Source organism: Podarcis raffonei, chromosome 6 (genome assembly GCF_027172205.1).
Source record: "Podarcis raffonei isolate rPodRaf1 chromosome 6, rPodRaf1.pri, whole genome shotgun sequence".
NCBI classification, from domain to species: Eukaryota; Metazoa; Chordata; class Lepidosauria; order Squamata; family Lacertidae; genus Podarcis; species Podarcis raffonei.
In genome coordinates, this window is record NC_070607.1 from 59764789 (window position 1) to 59780003 (window position 15215).

The following is a 15215-nucleotide window of genomic DNA, read 5'->3' on the forward strand; positions in this document are numbered from 1 at the left end:
ATTTCTCCCCTCTCCATCTGACACACATGGACCCTCTCCGGTTTCTTATCCCAGTATTTATTTCAACTTTCTGAACAGCATGCTGTGGTTTTATTGTTACAGGCTTGGGTGTGTTGAGCCTTTTCTCTTTATATCTTTCTGCTGAGCGAAAGTGCTAGCAGACACTCTCACAAATCAGGAACAAAGCAAGGAGGGTTGAGGGAAGGCAAGAGTCAGAAGGACAAAAGAAGTCCCATGATTAAAATTCCACCTAAAACAAACAGGCCAATGATGTCAACATCAGCAAGAGTCAAGTTTTTGAGATGGCGTTATCGATGGCCTTGCCCTAGATCAAACACAAGTGGAAACTTTTCTGATTTCAGAACTCAAGAGCTGAGAGCCTTAGAAAAGAAGGCACGAGACAGAAGGCAAAAGCAACTCTTGAGACCTTTTCAGGTGTGGAGACGTGTAACACATAGCAGGGAGGTGGCATCGCGGTGGCAGCCTTCTGCCCCAGCTACTACACTTTCATTTCAGATTTCAAAATGAATGTGCACAGGTTGGAGGCAGAATTGTTTGCCATGTTGCTGCCTCCATTTCTCCATGTGTCCATTTCTCCATAGTGCCATCTGAAAAGGGCTCTGGTTGTGAGCCGAAGAAGTCCAACAGAGACTCTGAACATTAGAATGAAAGGTTTTTGTGGCACAAGCAGGGAAACTCAGGCCTGGGGGCCAAATGTGGCCTTCAAGGCCTGTCTCCCCAGACGGTATCCTCTCATTGGCCACATCCCTTACTGGCGCTGCTTCACACACTCCCTGAGTGTGAATGCCTCTTACTGGACAAGCTAGTCTAGTGTACAAAGGGAAGATTTACGTTCATTGCTCTGCCCATTCTTGCCTCTGGCTCTCCTCACCACTTGCACGCGAGCCTTGGAAGGTTGCCCAGAATGGAATGTGGCTGAAAAGGGGCCACTCACCTTTGCACCATGGTGACAAAGAACTATGCAATTATTTATTAGAAATGGGCCATAACAAAAGAGATGAGCCTTTCCCATTGTGCCAGGGACACTGCGGGAAATTAATATGGTTGTGTTTTGCACTGCCTTACAGCGGTCACCAATGTGGTGTCCATGGGCATCAATGTACCTGCACAGGCCTTCCCTGGTGCCAACAGGCTCCCTTGTCCTGCTGAAATTACCGTATTTTTCGCTCTATAAGACGCACCAGACCACAAGACGCACCTAGTTTTTGGAGGAGGAAAACAAGAAAAAAATATTCTGAATCTCAGAAGCCAGAACAGCAAGAGGGATCGCTGCACAGCAAAAACAGCAATCCCTCTTGCTGTTCTGGCTTCTGGGATAGCTGCATTCACTCCATAAGACGCACACACATTTCCCCTTACTTTTTAGGAGGGAAAAAATGAGTCTTATAGAGCAAAAGATACGGTAGTCTTGAAGTAAGCATTCTAGTGTAGCAGAACACATTGCAATGCTTTATTGTGGAGTGTGTGAGGTGCCCACAGCAGTTTCTGGGGCTTGCAAATGAGGCAGGTGACCCCTGTTTTAAGAGGAAAGCCAGAATGCCTTAGCACAGGGGTCGCCAGCCATAATAATAATAATAATAATAATAATATATTAATTTGATAGTAAAATAACATTGCTCAATTTCAACAAAATCTGTAGAGCTACATTCTTATACAAGTCACATAGAAGAAGAAAATTGAGCAAGGACACTGTTAAATAACTGAATCATTGAATATAGTGCCAAGACTTCAACTACCCATGACATAGCCTTTCCATAAGTAAGCATGAGTGGCTAGGAGGTCTAACATTAACGTCACTTCCATTTATATAGCTGATATATGGAGACCATACCTTATCAAAACGACTGTGCTTAGTTCTGCCTCTAATAACCCTTCTGCATTGTGTTATATCCTGTGGTGAGTTTGAGAATGAAATCTGATATTTGGAAAGAGCCAGATCCCAGACTTTCCCTTTCCATCAGAGATGGACCTTTGAGGTCTTTCCAAGGGAAGGTGATCTCTAAATGGACAGAGGTAAACAACATGGCACTTAGGTCCTTATGTATAAGGGTGCCGGTGGCAGAGGGGGTTAGAATGGCATCTAGTGACAGTAGGGCCTGGGCAGAGTTTGGGTTCAATGATTGAACTATAATATTAGAAACAACATCAAGAATGCTTTGCCAAAACCCAGTACAGTGGTACCTCAGGTTAAGTACTTAAGTTGTTCTGGAGGTCTGTTCTTAACCTGAAACTGTTTTTTACCTGAAGCACCGCTTTAGCTAATGGGGCCTCCTGCTGCTGTTGGAGCACAATTTCTGTTCTCATCCTGAACCCGAGGTAATATATCTGGGTTAGCGGAGTCTGTAACCTGAAGCGTATGTAACCTGAAGCGTATGTAACCACTGTAGGCTCATCACATATATGAGGCTCCCTCTCATGTTACAGCTTCATGAACGCTGGAAAGAGAGCTTTGAGTAAATAAACTGTAGGGCAGTACATCAACCCATCAGCTTTTCAGCCAGGATTTGGGGGGAAGTGATGTAGGCACCAGCCCTTCTGGTCACTTCCCTCCCAACTCTCCCAAGATCAGCCCCTATCGCTGGTGCCAATAGAAGCACTTGGGCCTGCAAAATTTCCCCAGAGGTTGGAACAATCCTGGGCCAATAAGAAGGGACAATTTTCAGTTACGTTGCACAACTTATTACCCTTATAATGTAAGTTAGCTGCCCTGGCATTTTCCAATGTATTGTAAAAACAGATAGTTTAGTTTGGGAATGAGACCTGGTTTGTGCTTATGGTCTCAACCTATACAGTAGGCAGGTAGACTCAGCAGCCAGTGCTCTGAACAGAGCTTGGACTGCTGCTGCTCCCCATTGCTGGTCTGTGGATGGAGGAAATGGACCACCAAGGGCACTTTACTCCATGGACTGCTCAAAACTGGAACCAGCCCTGAATAGCAGACTCCTTCTATATCCAGGTGAAGCTCATAGATGCTCATGCAGGACCTACCGACTTGATTGGATGTATCTTTGCTGCAGATGGGGATGCACAGCTAGGACAACTAGTTGTTGTGTGCAACTCATTGTCTGTAATTAGAGCTCAACTTTCATAGAGTTTAGGATCAGATCATGAAAGCTGAGCTCTCTGGAAAACCAAGTCCTGAGAAGAACAAGGGAATAACTTGTAAAGCATTAAGAGAGAGTATAGAGATAACAGGTTAAAAGATGGTCCCTCATCTCTGCTAGTAATAAGGAGCAGGAAGAGGGTAGGATTTCTAGGAAACTTGGTACTATTCCTCCTGGAGAAAACTTTGATTAAACATGGAGGTCCTTGATCTCAAACTGGGATTATGCTCAAAAATACATACTAACTAAATGGAAGTGAAACGTGAGCCTCTCTTTCAGTTATTACTTAAAAGTGGGGGAAATAGGCTTTGTGTTTGACCATGAATGAGCCCCTTCATGAGCAAAATCCAGGGGCGAAAGATCAGGTGAGTGTAAACTGGAGATTAAATAGACTCAAATACAGCATACTGGACATACTACGGTCATGAAGGACAGCCTGCCTCGTCACAGCATGCGCATTTGTTCTGGGGCTCATAGTGGGAGGAAAGTGTCAAATATTGTTGCAGAGAATTTGAAGAAATGACCATATGATGATGTTCCTCACTAGGCAACCTTTCAGTCCTCTGCTTTTCTACCTTGATTCCCATGGAGAGCCCTTTCTAGCTCTATGTGCTGAGTTGCAATAATTACTGCATGCTGATTTCTAGGTTAAGCAATGTGGTTATGGGATCACTACTGAGTTTTAAGGAATCTTGGGAATTGTGCCCAGAATTGTTTGGAATGAAAGAACAGCAAAACTCAAGTTAAATGACAGCAGACAGCAGGTATCAAATGTCACCTTCCTGAATGCCAGCAAGGGGTTACAGGCTAGGAAAGATGATGATGATGATTTATTGAATTTATATACCGCCCTATACCAGGGGGTCTCAGGGTGGTTCACAGAATAAGATCAAGATATAAAACCACAAAATACCTAATAAAAACAAAAACAACCCATTAGCCCCCCTGCCCCAAAACAAAAAACACACTTTAAAATGGCATAGGATGTAAATCAGATCACCGCCCAAATGTGTGGTTGAAAAGGAACATTGCCTGGTGCCTAAAGGTGTATAATGAAGGCGCCAGGTGAATTTCCCTGGGGAGAGCATTCCACAGATGGGGAGCCACTTCAGAGAGGGCCCGTTCTTGTGTTGCCTCCCTCCGGACCTCTCGAGGAGGAGGCACACGAAGGAGGGCCTCAGAAGATGATCTCAGGGTTTGGGTAGGTTCATATGGAAAGTGACGGTCCTTGAGGTCCTGAGCTGTTTAAGGGTGTATAGGTCAAAACCAGCACTTTGAATTGGGCCCGGAAACTAATTGGTTGGACCAGGATTGGTATAATATGCCCTGGTAGGCAACCTGGCTGCTGAACTGTGCACCAGCTGAAGTTTCCAAGGGGAAGGGTTAGGTAAGAAAGGAGATCAAAGTTCAATTTTTTGAACTTTTTCATCACAGTTACGCAGGACACTCTGTGGTTGCAAGATGTTCAATTCAGCCTCAAAAGAGGGTGAGGCAGAGGAAGTTAAATTGATTCTGCAGTCTGTCACAGAGCCCATAAAACTCTATGAGAATAAATTAGCTAGTATAGACAACAGGAGAATGTAGAGATACACAAGCTAATGGCTGAAGTGTTTTACTTCAGGAGGATAGAACAGGTGAAATACTATTAATGTCATACGCCTCCAGAATGCAAAACTTATGCAGCACTGCAAAACCATATAATCGTATGTGTGATGTAAATGAATCATGAGCATTTTGAAAGAAGCATGTTTGGAGGCAGGAGAAGTATTTGCATTCTAGATCTTGTGCCTCAGGAGACAATGGCTGCAATCCTAGGCAGATTTAATGCCCCAATTAACGCAGTGGGACTCATTGTAAGGAAACATTCACAGGACCAATCTGTCTGTACTCAAGCTTTTCTCTGAAACTAGGAGGCAAATCAATCCATAATTTCAGATCTACAAGCCTTTAACAATCCCCAGCACTAAAAGTCATCTGAGACAAAGGGCATTTTCACACAAGATCATTCAATCCTGTTTACATTTCCTGGGACCATTATGCAACTCTAAGATCTACACTGAACATTTGATTTCTCAATGGCATTCTTCTACAGTCTGCTCTACTTTCCATTCCAATCATGTTCGTGTACACAAGAAACTCAGGGGCGCTTTTAGCGTCTTGTACAGCTACGTCCTGCAGGGTAAGGCTACATGCCTGCTCAAATTTCCCACTGCCTTGCTAGTATAATTGTTGAATCCTCCACATCCTGTACAGATGAGAGTCACATTTTAGGGGGGGAAATGAAAGTCACATTGACGTTCCTGGCTGGTACTGACTAATCATAACTTTGGCAGGCCATAATTTGACCTGTTCAGATAACTTGGCGTGCACAGTCTGCTGAGCAGGCAGTTGATGGGCAACTTCCAGTCCCCTGCTGTCCCTTCTTAGGATTCTTTAATATATACTTGGCCCAGACAGCCCTTCAGATAGAGGACTGCACTCCGCAAAGCAGGACAAATGGCCACCCTTTCCCACCCCTTCACTTTTACTTCATGGACCTGGGTCTGAACGAGTGCAGATTCTTGACCATCTCTCTCATGCTTTAGGCAAGAACTGGGATTTTTTTTAAATAACAAACACCTGGCATTCTTAACCAGCCAAATATTTATTTGATGCCTTTGATTGAGCCCTTTCAGTAAATAAATACGTCTAATAATTTGCTGCAGGCAATACTATAGGTTTGTGGGTTTCTTGGAGGCATCTGGTTGGTCACAGAGGACGCTGGACTAGATGGGCCTTTGATCTGATCCTGTGAAGTTCCCCATCCCTCTTGTAAAGATGACTGACATGGCACACGTACTTTGAGCATATAAGAAAAACACCATACAAATGCCTAAACAACAACAACTATAGTGTGTCATGTCAGTTGTTCAAATGGTTGGGTTTTGCCGGCTTCCATGTATGTAATAACAGACCATGCCTTTTTGTCCCTGATTTATGGACTATGGATTAAGCTATCACGAGCTCTGAATGAACAATCACTAATGGGAATTTCAGTCCCCACTCCAATTATAAGCACACACTCCAGAGACCCCCAAAGCCCCCATCCCTCTGCTACTCATTAGGATCCATTTTGTTCAGGAGCAATTAATTGGTATTGGATGCTCTTGAGTGCAATAAGTACCGTAATTCTCTTGTATCTCCCTGGAGCAAGTGGTGTTATTTTAATTAATGACTCTTCCAATGGCAGAATTCGGCAAGATGGAGGCATCAAGCAACATAACCTGATCTGGGCAATCCTACTCAGTTCCTGGTGAAGTGCCAGTCATAAACGTGTACTAGCTCCAGAGCTGGAGACCATAAACCCCTGACTACTAGTTGCTGGGAATCACAAGTGCACAGGGGGGTGGGGGGTGTGCTTAGGTCCTGCTTGCAGACTTCACATAGACACCTGGTTGGTCACTTGAGAGAATGGCCAGGATTCTTCAGGGACGTTCTTAACATGCTCTGCCCCATGCTGCTGCTTTCTAGTGCCATCTAGAGGTCTCAGTCAGCATCAGGAAGCATTGTGCTAGGCTCTGTACAATATGAGATAGTTAAGGAGCTTGAAATGTCATGGCCTCTTTTGACAAGCCCATGCCTTTTGTACCAGAGTGCAAGGTGTGGGAGGAAGGAGTAGATGTTCAAATGAGGTGCTAATTGATGGCACACAGATTTCAGGTTGTGATATGTTTAGGTTGACTGGATGGGAGTGTTTTTTTCGTGGGCCAAAATGGCTACCTTTACTTTTGGTTTGCTTGGAAAATACCACATTTAGCTGGATACAGCAGCAGGATCTTAGCCTAGAGCAGGCTTCCTCAACCTCGGCCATCCCGATGTTTTTGGCCTACAACTTCCATGATCCCTAGCTAGCAGGACCAGTGGTCAGGGATGATGGGAATTGTAGTCTCAAAAACATCTGGAGGGCTGAGGTTGAGGAAGCCTGGCCTAGAGGAAGAGGATCTTCTGTTACCTGAATCTGGGACTTTATTCTCTGAGGGGACATTCCCTCCAACTGCTTGGTAAGCCATTTGGCTTCTATTTACTCTTTTAAAAACAATCTAGCACAACCACCTCAATTTAAGCTCTACCGTTGTTAATATAAATACTGCCTAGTTTCTTTTTATTTTCATTCTTCACCTACCAACAAACCTGTGTGTTTCACCTAAAAATGGAGTCAGACCTGAATAACAGCTGCTTTGTGCATTTCCAGTTATGGGGAATCTGCCATTATGGGTTTCTCCTCCCCAAGGGGCCTGGGTGCAACCTGAGAGCTGCAGAGCACCTGAAGGAACCTTTTAGAAATGTCCTCTGTCTCCTCTCACACTCCCATCTTAAGACTCTAACCAGATGGAGACATGTATGCCTTGCATGAATATCATCAGCCAACATTTTTTTCACCCTTCCTTGTGTTGCTTACACTCAGTTCTGGAGAATATGATGGATATTTTGTGACATTTTTGTTGACCTTATAAAGGTATATGGATTTTTTTTTCTTATGGGCCAATAACATTACTTTTTGGGGTATACACAGATATGGTTAGAAAATACGCAGATAAAACAACAATAGCAATGAAATGAAAACGGAAATTTAAAATGGTATTATAAAAAAGCAGCAAGCGACAAAGTAATTCTCCCTCTCTCTCTAAGAGAGTTAGAAAAAAATAATAAAGGTGTGTTTTCCCATTTTAATTTTCCTTTCTCTATCCTCTGCATGCCTTTTAAAATGCTCTTAAATTCCCCTCCCAAAGTAATATACCAAAATAAAGCTCCCTGTTTTTCACCAACCCTCTTGACTCTCTAGCTGAATGTCAATGTTTTCTTTTGCTTAAATTAAATATTTGGGAGCATTTCTAGATGACTTTCACAGGCAGATGGTCCTTTAAAGTGAAAGAAGTAGCCAGCAGCCATTCACAGGCCCTGCACTCTTCACTGCTGCTGAGCCTGTGCCAATGTTTAATGTACCACTTCACATAAGTTTCAAACCAAACTAACTACGCACTTGGCAATCAGAATGAGGACTCTAGGCACCTGGCAGCTACTGCAAGCAAAGAGCCTGAAGCAATTGAGTTAAAACAGAGGTGCTTATTCCTTCCCACCTTCTGGAGTCCAAGACTATGAACTGGAAATAAAGCTAACTGAAGAAATGCATAGCATTTGACACACTTTACTTCTTCTTCATACAACCTGGGATTTCATTCTTTGTGTAGAAAATTTGCCTGTGCCAAAGTAAAAATCCTTGGGAATTTCCAGATTATTGGATCAGCGGATGCCTTTATTCCTAACTCTTATCTGGAGAGACTCGTCCCAGCTTTGTATTCTTCCAGATACAGGGTTCAAAAACCATCTTTTCTGCTGAATTTTAAGTGGCTGATGGGTTAACTCACATTTATGGTGTTTTATTATATTTATGTAATCTATGATAATCATTTTAAAGACTTTGGTTATTCTGTGTTATGCTTGTATTCTTTGTTTGCTTGTTTGTAAATTGTCCCATGACCATTTTTGGTGAAGGCTGGTATAAAAATATAATAAATAAAGTAGAACACACACACACAAAAGAATGATGTGGAACCTAGAGAGCATATCTGCTTTATATCAAGTCATTCCTTTGGCTTATCTATCCCAGTATTATCTATGCTGACGGTCAGAAGAAACTAGCAGGGCTTTTCCACAGCCCTCTTGGGCTGAGATCCTCTAGATCAGGGATGGGGAGCCTATCCAGATGTTGCTGGACTCCAGTTCCCACCAGCCCCACCCAGAATGGCCAATGTGATCAGAGACTGTGGGAATTGCCATCCAACAGCAATCTGTAGGGCCCCATGCTCCCCATCCCTGCTTTGAAAGAAGAAGGCAGGCGTTGAACCCGGAACTTTATTCATTTCACTTTACAATATCCCACTTTCCCTCCAAGGAGCTCAGATGAGATCTTCCCCGCATTTTATCACCAGCCTGAGCGATAGCGACTGGCCCAATGTCACACACTGAGCTTCATGGCCAAGCAGAGATTTGAACCTGGGTCTGCCCCATTCACGTCTATCACTCTAACCACTGCGCCACACAGTCTGCCCAGTGATCAATATCAGAGCTAGAAGCCCTTCAAATAAAGGGAACACCGAGTATTCCCTTCACTTTTGAGTTAAGCACATCCACTCATGCAAAAAGAGAGATGGAAGTCTCAAGGTGCACAGAAAAGCAAAGTGTGTTTTAAAGATATTCTTCCTCGGGAACACTTAGATACGCCACACTGTGCCCTCTGCCATGGTTTGTGACCAACTGAAGCTTGCAATTAATTTCTAATTTTGTGTGGGCACCGTCTCATAAGCAATTCCCAATTTTCTGGACTATGTCCAGATAACTGTAATTTAAAAAAGCAGGAGACTGTTCCAACAATTGAAGTGGTTTTTTTTTTAAATGAGTAAAATAGATTATGTTTAATGAAGGTCCCAAACCAGGAACAAAAGGGAAAAGGAAAGAAAGCACCAATACTGGGTTGAAGGGAAGAGTTAAGAGACTTTGTGACAAAACGAATGACCATTATTGATGGCGACAGTATTGTACACTTGCTTGCTGCTGAGGAAGAATATATTCCAAACACTTTGGACCATTAAATCCTTATTTTTGTTCACCTTTGAAACACCGGCCATATTCACACCATCCCATTAAAGCACAATTATACCACTTCCCCCAAAGAATCCTGGGAACTATCATTTACCTCTCACCGAATTATGATTTGAAGCATCCATAACAAACTACAATTCCCAGGATTGGGGGGGTGGTGCAGCCATGGCATCAAAGTGGTATAAGAGTGCTTTAAATTAACACTACAGATGTAACTGCCGTGTTTCCTTTTTCATATGATGCTGATCCTCTTTTTCTTTTCTTTTTAAAATAAGCACTCAGTGCCGAACTATTATCAGACCCGAATCAATAGTCTACATCACGTCATCTCAATCTAGCAAAAGTCCCAATGAAACCATTGCAAACGTTAGTCATGATGTGAGTTCAAGTTCCATCCTAACTTTGTCATTCTTGTGGCACTGAAACCCGGTCAACAACAGGGCATGCATCATAGAGAAAGGGCACAGGAGGCACCCAAGAGAGTAGGAAACAGGTAACAGAAAGGAGACCAGACAGAGAAACCCTCCCCGTGCACCCTGATTGGGTGTCAACAGGGAAGGGGTGTGTACATAGGTGCTTCAATTTACTAGCCAAATAACTGGTTACAGTTGTTTTCAATGGAACTTAGTCATACAACTAACTTCAGGTGAATCGGGGCTTGGGTGCAGTGGATCTTTCGAAATGTTTGCCACCTCTGCTTCCTTATGGACAAAGCCTTTTCATGGTTTTACCTGGGGGTGCCAGTTTAGATTTCAACAAAGAGGTTCCATGGAAAGAAGATATTCAGTAAGGCTGAATTCATTATTTTTGCATGTTGCGGATTACATGCCAGGGAAGCAGTGTATTATAAGGGCTTGTGCTTACTTTTTGAGGCTTCAGAATAACAAAAATGCCCATTACTTCCTAGGCAAGGGCTGTAGATCAGTGATGGAACACTTGCTTTGTGTTCAGAAGGTCCAGGTTTAATCCCTGGCGTCTCCAGGCTGGGGTGGGAAAGGTCTGGAGGGCAGCTGCCAGTTGGTGGATAACTAGGTGGACCATTGACCTGACTCTTTTCAAGGCAGCTTCCTTTTAAAACAGCAACCAAAGCCTTTGTCATTGTTATGCATACTTTGTCTATAAGCTCATTCAACTATAAATATCTGCCTTAGTCAGGCCTGGCATCAGTTGTTCTGGTGCCAACACCCAGCAGGGCCCACCAACACTGATGCCAACTCTGTGTCAGCCTCAGCACCAGTATTACCAAGCTTACACTTTAAATTTCCCACAATGCTCCAGAGGGATGCCATGTCAGGTCATTGTGGGTGATTAAAATGGCCGCTGATTTGCAGCCACCTGCCACAGATCAGAGCACTGCCACCACCACCATAGATAAGCTCAGGGTATGGGGGAGGTCAAATCCAGAGGTCAAATCACATATAGTCATAATAAGGTACACGTTTGACAGAAGCAGACAAAAAAGCAAAGGGAAACCCTGGTCTCCCTAAATGCTGTCTCAGAATTTTGGTTGACGAGTGACAAATGAAATAATGTTTTCAGTCCAAGGGATCCTGAATGTATTTGGAAATAAATCCAGAGACTTCCTTCCTAGTGAATATTCAGAACTGCGGGCTGAAAAGAAAGAGGACTGGTTGGTAACATTTCCTTGAACTAGTTATCACTTGCTTGCCAAATGTTTCCCTGACATTCCGACTGCTATTGCCCTTTGAAAAAAGCACACGGCCAATGAAACGTCTTAGGGAATTAGAAAGTTTGCAGACTGAGGCATTCCTTTTGCACCTGAGAACACTCTTATGCAGACTGCCTGCTGGGAGCTCTAATGCACTCTCTCCTTCCTGCTCTCCCCCTCCCTCCCTCCCTCCCTCCCTGCTGGAGTACGAAGCATTAGAGAACAACAAACATGTTCAGGTCATCTACTCTGTCCGCCCATGAGACTGCTTCGTCGCTTGGATAGACTTAACCCCAGGATAGGAGTGGGGAGCCCCAGTCCCAGGGGCTGAATGCAACCTTCCAGGTCTCTGTAGCTGCCCCTTGCGACTCCCCTTTGGCCACACTCCCCGGACATCTCCCATCTCCCCAGTACTTTTGCCTGGCTGGAAAGTGTCCTTGAACTGGGATAAAACCTCTTGCTTGTCTGGATACAGGGGCATGGGGGCAAAAGCCTCTGACTTTTGCAGAGATGGAACGTAGCCTGTTATGCACAGGTAGGTTTCCCACCTGTTGCTCTGCTCATGTTTGATTCTGGCCACACGCACTACTGCCTTGTGGCCCCTAGAAGCTTTCCTGTGAGGGAATGTGGCCCTCAGGCTGAAAAGGTTCTTCAATCCTGCCCAGGGGCATCGCTATCGCACAGTGGCATAGCGTGGGTTGTCAGCACCCGGGGCAAGGCAAGTAATTTGCGCCCCCAACCCGTGGATTTGCACCCCCTAACCCGTGGATTTGCGCCCCCTAACCTGTGGATTTGCGCCCCCTAACCCTAACCCCCAGATGTTGCGCCCGGTGCGGCCGGCCCCCCCTGCACCCCCACGCTACGCCACTGCTATCGCAGCAGCATCTCCTCACATTCCCTGCTTCCTATCAACAACCAAACATCTTATAATAAAATTGTCTCCATCCAAAACTCATTGACAATGTAGACAATCTGAAACTCCCCATGTTTTGCTCAAGTTGGTTAAGACTATATAATTTCAGCCCCAAACATATATTTCCCACCCCCTTCAAGTTATTTTGTTAGAAAATTTAACAATCTTTATAATTTAAATGCATATAAGTATCTGTATGGCAATCATAAACCGTAACACTTAAAAAAAAATTAAATACAGCAGCCTAATGATCACAGCAAGTTATGACATGTGCCATATCTGAAGATGCTTTACTTTTCCAGTGTTTGGTAAATTAAAACCGAATTCAAACAAACTTATTGCAAAAGCTTGTGTTGTTTATTGCATTTATATCATGAGATAGTTTAGGCATTACAGCGTCTTCACATATTTCATTTTCCTATTCAGAAATAGAGAGAATAGACTGCTGTCCCATAGTTAGCATAACCCATTGATATAATATACGTTTCATTCTAGCAGAGATGGAAACTGAATGTGACCTACACAGGCCAAATTAGTGAAAATGCAAAATGTGATTGAGTGGTTTGAGGTATAGCTGCTTTTGAATCCTCTGTGTACATACTGATGGTATCACTTCATGCTTTGATCTCAGTTGACCACACCGCAAAACATGGCTGCATTACTGCTTTTATGCCACCACCACCCTCTTGTCCAGGTCATTCATTCAGCTCCTACATCACTTTTAAACAAACATGCTAATCAGGTAGTGCTTGTTGCACACATCTCACAGCTTGTGCAAACACTATGTTCTTCTGGCATGTGCATATATATGGTAGTTTGTGCCAGGAGAAGAAAAGTAGTTGAAGAGGAGTTTCCTTGGGGAAATGGTCCTCCACTCCTATGCCGCAGCCCCAAATTTAATTTGCAACTGGTGTCCGTAAGAGTTTCTAGAAGCAGGGATATATTCACATGTCTCTGCTACCTATCACATCTTGCTTGAGTCTCAGGACTGCTTTGGATGTAAAGCATTAGCATGTGGGTTGGAATTCCTCCCTTTGGGTTCTGTGTCTCATCTGAAGATAGGGGGAAAGACACATTCTCTCCCTATATTAAGAGAATACACACCTTGCTCCTTTAGATAAGACCCAGAAATGTGGGGTGGCAAAGCCCAAATCACTTGTAGTTCCTCTCTTGCTACTCCTTTTGAGCTCTTTGCTCTTCTTTAAACCCAGGAAAGTAGCAAGCTGCCGCTGCAATTACAGTAGAGAGAGGCTACAATTACTCTCCAGTTGAGTAGGAAATTGCTTCTATCTACTTCTTAGGAACAGGCTTGCCACTACCTAGAGATAAATGGCAGAAATTGCCTCCTGGAACAGCAGCCGCAAGATGAGACACCATCAGTGCACAAGCCCTTGGTAAATTAGAAGTAGATTACAGCGACCTATAGGTTGATACTACAAGGGATACAACCCAGTGGCCCCAGTCTAGAGAAGCACAAACTCAGCAGAAAGTTGTTGCAGCTGAGAATCCCCCTTCCCAGAAACAGCACTGTAAGTTTATCGGTGCTATCGTGTGTGTGTGTGTGTGTGTGTGTAGACAAAAAGAGAAACTAGACTTTCTCCACTACTTGCATGCACACACACATTTATTACAACACTCTTTGTGCAAACGGAAAGGTGGTCCAGTTGTGGATCTAAATTGTTTGATCAGAGCAAATGAACAAATGAGACACCAAGGGTCCTGACCAGCTGATAATCTCTCTTCTGCCCTTGCAGTCTGGCACCTGCTAGCACAACAGCCAAGTTTCTGATAACTCCCATTTTCTCCAAACCTAAGAAAGTGCAGAGCTACAATATCTCTTTTTCTTTTATGTGGGGAAAAGCAGAAGCTCGGGTTCATTTAAAAGCCTGCCCAAAGTCACACTCAAAACCTACATATCTGCTTATCTGCAGCAGGTAAAAGCTTTGACCTTGGAACTTCTAAGTCTCAAACGGTCACCCTCAGATGAAGAAAGGATCCCTCTTCCTCATTAATATGTGTATGGATATACAAATTGTTCCCTCTCTGGGGGTTTTCTCCTGACCTCTCCTCCTCTTCAGTGCTCAAGCTGTAAAAGAATTTGGAAGCAAGGACCTGTTATTTGAAATGCTTAGGTATAAAAACCCAGGGCTTTTTGCTGAGCGGAGTTGACTGATCATAATTTAGGAATACACCCCTCTGCCATCAGGCAAATTTCCAGGGCGCTCACTGGATAGAAAGGACTTTGCTTCTATAAGACTGAACTTTCACACACATGCATCTTGCCATATTTTTCTTCCTAAATCATTGCTGAGCAATTCCTGGGTAAATTTGCATTGTAAAAAGAAGGAAACGGTTGTGTTGTTTTTTTAAAATAAATAAATAAGGTCTCATAATATTTAAGTTCACACCCAGTGGTATTTGTAAGCTCAGGAGTGCAAAATCTCCCTCTTCACCCCCCTCCCTATGCCCACCTTGAACAAAGAGCACAATTGTGTTGGGAATAAGGCTTACCTTCGCTCCGAAGGAGAGGAGAAAGGGACTGATTCTGGGAGGTGAGTGAGCTGCAGAAAGTGACAGGAGGCAGAAAGCTTCTCTCAAGGAAAGAGCTCTGTGCTCCACAGAGCCCCGTGAGTCATATATATAAGTGACTTCAGTCAAGAGGACAGAAGGCTGAGCTTCGAGTCTGATTGGCTTGCTGGGAAGCGAATGCTAGCAGGTAGCAAAGCCCATGAGATAGGAAAAGGAGATAAGCAGCTTTTTTGTGCGTATGTTATGTGTATATGCCTCCCCCTCCCCACACTCCCCTCTTTAGAATCAGATTTGTTTGATCCCTTTGACATAGCTGGCCACGCCTAGACAATACATCACA

At 43.8% G+C, this 15215-nt stretch overlaps 1 protein-coding gene across 1 annotated transcript in view; it reads right to left on the bottom strand.

Annotated features, from left to right (window-relative positions):
- SLC26A9 (solute carrier family 26 member 9) overlaps nucleotides 1–14966 on the bottom strand; it is a 59941-nt gene extending 44975 nt beyond the window's left edge. Inside the window, exon 1 of the mRNA XM_053393347.1 lies at nucleotides 14858–14966. The gene's annotated coding sequence lies outside the window, so the exon portion shown is untranslated. The remainder of the gene's footprint in view (nucleotides 1–14857) is intronic.
- Between the last annotated feature and the right edge of the window lie 249 nt (nucleotides 14967–15215).